This window comes from Cyprinus carpio, chromosome B14, assembly GCF_018340385.1.
Source record: "Cyprinus carpio isolate SPL01 chromosome B14, ASM1834038v1, whole genome shotgun sequence".
NCBI lineage: Eukaryota > Metazoa > Chordata > Actinopteri > Cypriniformes > Cyprinidae > Cyprinus > Cyprinus carpio.
Window position 1 is genome coordinate 6,582,641 of NC_056610.1, and position 4,024 is coordinate 6,586,664.

At 43.4% G+C, this 4,024-nt stretch overlaps 1 pseudogene; it reads right to left on the reverse strand.

The window, feature by feature from the left end:
• Window positions 1-1,586: 1,586 nt before the first annotated feature.
• LOC122139530 lies at window positions 1,587-2,804 on the reverse strand (annotated as a pseudogene).
• Window positions 2,805-4,024: the final 1,220 nt, after the last annotated feature.

Sequence of the window (4,024 nt, forward strand, 5' to 3'; positions counted from 1 at the left end):
AGGTACACGTGGTTAAGTTCAATTAGTCAATGTAGTTTAGTACATTGAGGATAGTTTAGATCATTTTGGAACTCGTTGTTGTATTTTGATTCGTCAATAAAATTTGTGGTTAACTTTGTTTGGTTCTTCTAGGTTGTCTTAATTTAAACGTTTACCGTTAATTTTCTAGTAACATCATTTGCAATGAAATGAATTGACCTATCATGCATGGAGCTCTCTGGCTTCCATTCAGTTTAGAGTGGCTGGCAGATATAAGGTGTGGCGAGTCAATCCTAATATCAGACCTTCGACCCTTGCAGGGTGTCTAGATGTTTCACCTACTCAGGAAAGAGGGGAAGGAGAAGGATAGGTAAAAGAAGAACAAAAACAAAAACAAAGCTGCTGTGGGTTTTCCTAGCATGGCTTACAACTACTATTGAGCTAGGATGTCATTTGCAGCTAGTGTGTCATGTACCTTAACTTAGTGTCAGGTGTACCTATTGTGAGGATGGCTGCATGTTTCTTCACGGTGGGTAAATGTAACTTTGTTACGCTAAAATTTGGATATTCTACCTGTGGGAAGAATATGTTTGTTGAATGTGTTATCAGTAGATGTGGTTACCTCTGGGTGTAGGTAATGTTGTGTGTGTTAAAGGTGTAGTGTATGTGTGGTCAGATCTGTTTCAGTCTGTGTGGTCTCCCCCCTTTGCCTGTATGTCACTGAAGACTGGCTCTCTGCATCCTTGGCTTGGATGAAGGCGTGTCCATGGTCTAATGGGGGTCAGTCCAGCAAGTCAGGAAGTTCTTTTGCAGACAGTCGGAGGTAGTTTGGCATGGCTGTGTGAAATTGTGTTCAAAAACTTTGTCTCCTATGTTGCACTCTTCTTGTGATGCCTTCTGGCTGTGGCAGACTTTCTGACCTTCTGTGCTCTGGTGGTCGCTGTTGCACAGACAGGAATGTGGTTCTTGGAGTTGGAGTTCATTTGACAGTTTGTTATTGAGCGATGGGTGACTGAGGTGATGTTCTTTAGTACCTCAGATTTTTCATCAATGGTTGGCCGTGAAAGACTTGCTCATCCCGGGTGGTTGTTGAACAGGTGCTTGTCATCTCTGATGTGGTGTACCAGGTGATCACCGGCCTTCCGTTCTGTCGCTGGTCACAGCAAGCATGACTCAACTTTGTGGTCATAAGTGTGAAACTGGTCTTGAAGGAACTCTTTCAGTTGTCTCATGACTTGTTCCATGTCTTCTGACGGTAAGCTGTCATGTTCTTGTGCATACTCAGAACTGTGCATGTCTGAGTGGTGCTGAGGTGGGATTTGTTGTCGCTTACCCACACGACTTGCTCTTGGATGAGTCAAGTGATTACCTTTGAATGTCTGGTTAGGTTTCCAGTTGTTCTTATCCTTTTGGTTTCTTGAGAAGCGTGGCTGGTCCCATGGATTTTTCCAGCGGTTGGGCTGAAAGCAGTTGTGGACATGGGTGTCACATTCTCTGTGCTCTTGATGGAAGACTCTGGTGTTGTGATGCCACTGGGTGTCGTCCAGTGCAAGGCTTGAGTCTTTGTTGACAGAGTTCAAGAGTGTGGAGGTTTTGTTACCTTTCTTTGAGGCCATCTTCTGCTTGTTATAGGCCTTCTGTGTTAGGTCACGCAACTGTTGGATAGTCATGGAGTGTGGACAGGCCATGACGCCTAGATGGTGGCTGACTCCAGGGTGCAGATTCTTTAGGAAGAGGCTTTTGAAGTTCACATCCTCTTCAAGGTCAGGCTTGTTGTGTGCACCAAAGTAGGCTTGTCGGAGTCGGTTGTAGTAAGCTTGTGGAGTCTCTTGTCGACCTTGTTTGGTTTCCAAGGCAGTCAACAGTCCATGTTCAGAATCTGGGTCTGTAAACTCTTTAATCAGGACCTCACGAAGTCGCTGGTAGTTTGACTTTGTTTTACTGGGCTGTCGATCTAGGAAGTTTCGTACCTCTGGACTGGACGTGGCTCTAAGGATGTATAACCTGTCTCTGTCAGTCACATGAGGTCTCATTTCCAGATGAAATTCGATATCTTGCAGGTAAGCCTGGATGTCCTGGCCCTCTGTGGAGTTTGGGTTGAACCTGCTGATGTTTTCAGACAGCTTGTTGAGGTCTTTGATGGTCATCCCGTGTGCAGCTCCAAGGTCATGGACGGGAGGTTTTCTTTCGTTGGCAGGAAAGGGCTGTGTGGCGAAGGCAGGTGAGGTTTTGGGTTGTGGCCCTTCGCTCCTTTTGTCATATGCCAGTTCTTGGACGTGGGACTCTGCTTTGCTCAGCAGTGATGAGGCTAAGAGAAGTTTCTCTTTCCTTGGCTCTTGTTTCTGCTCGTAAGCATATTGGAGTTCTTTTCTGACCATGTAGAGCTCATCGTTGATATCGTCTAGTTGTTGGGTCAGATTGTCCATTTCAGGTCTGTACCTTTCAAGGTGGTCTTTCAAAGCACTGATTTCAGAATTCTTGTCTCTGATGTCATTCTTGGCTTTCTCTAGTAGCTGTTCGGCATACTGGAGTCTGTTTACCAGGTCTCTCTGGGCAGGCATTGCATGTTGCTGGTCGAGCTGAGCTGCTGCCAGGGCTGCTTGGAGCTTCTTAACTTGTTCCGTTGTTTCCTACTCCCTCTCGTTGGGTGCTTTGAGTTGATCTTGAACTTTCACTTCCAGCTTGTCTATGCGACGTTGAGCACGTGTCAGCTCCTCTTGAAGGTGGGTGATATGCTTGTCGCTCAGTTTCAGCTGGGTTGTGAAGGCATAGCTTAGGGTGCTGGTGATCTTGACTAGCTCCTCGTGGTTGTTGTTCTGGCTTGAATCTTGTGTCAGGAATCTTCTCAGGATTAGGATTATTATTAAAAATAATAACAGTTCAAATGTCTTGGGGGTGAGGCTGTCTGTCATGCCTCTCAGCCAAGTGTTCACATCTTCCCCATGGGCGATGGGGTCTGCAGTCTGCGGCATGTTTGCACGCTGGGGAGAAGAGAGACTGACACAGATCTGTGTGGAGTAAAAGCCTATGTGTGGTGGGACAACTATGTGTCAGTGATTGTGAACCACTAGTGAAGTGTGGTGATGACTGTGTTGGTCTCAGGGTGTCTAAGTAGACTAGAGATGCGAAGACAGTATCACTCTAATGAGGAAGAGGAAAAGAGAGAAAGAGGTGAAAAACAAATTCAATGACAAGCAACAATTTCTGTTTTTCAAATGAAGAAAATTAATTTTTCCCAATTAAATGTTATCAAGAAGGTAAACAATATTATTAAATCTCTTGTTTTGGACAAAAGAATACAATAATAATGCTGATATCTGTTTCCTTAGTCTGACAGGATTGACACCATACACCTTACAGTTGGACCGCTCACCAGGGAGGCTGCGAAGGCGACAGTCGTTCAACACGTATCTCTATTAAATTGATCTCAACGTTGGATGAGATGCTAAAACCTGGATTGCGTTTCCAAATGTAGGGAGGTTAGGAAGAACAAAGGAGAGGTTGATTACAATCAAATTCATAAGGATGATTCATCTTCTTTGACACGATTGTGTATTTCATTCACTTAGAATTGATTGATGGTTCTTACATGTCCCTACAAATGTTAAAAGTGAAGAGGAAAGGAAAGGAGAGAGAGGACAGAGACAGTAAGTCTCAGTAGCGGTTATCTCAACTACGAGTACAGTGTTGCTTTAGTTGCTGCACAACTAATCAACAAAATAAACTTTAAGTGAAAGAGAGTTGTCTTTCTAATTTATTTGAACTCGTAGTGAGGGATAACAATGTCTCCTTTTAGGGCTCAGGTGTGTCGTTCCCAAGCTAGGATACACAGAGGAAAGAAATGTTAAGAAAAAGTAAAATTAAAAAGTACTAAATGAGGGGTAAAACGCAATAAAATAAGTACAAGTCTGAATAGAATATATTCAGTAGGTAATAAATAAATTAGGTAGAATAAGTTTACCTAAACTTTCAAAGTTAAAGTCTTATTCATACCTAAAATAATTAGGCCCGAAGAGAATACTAGAAATAATGATCATATGAAATG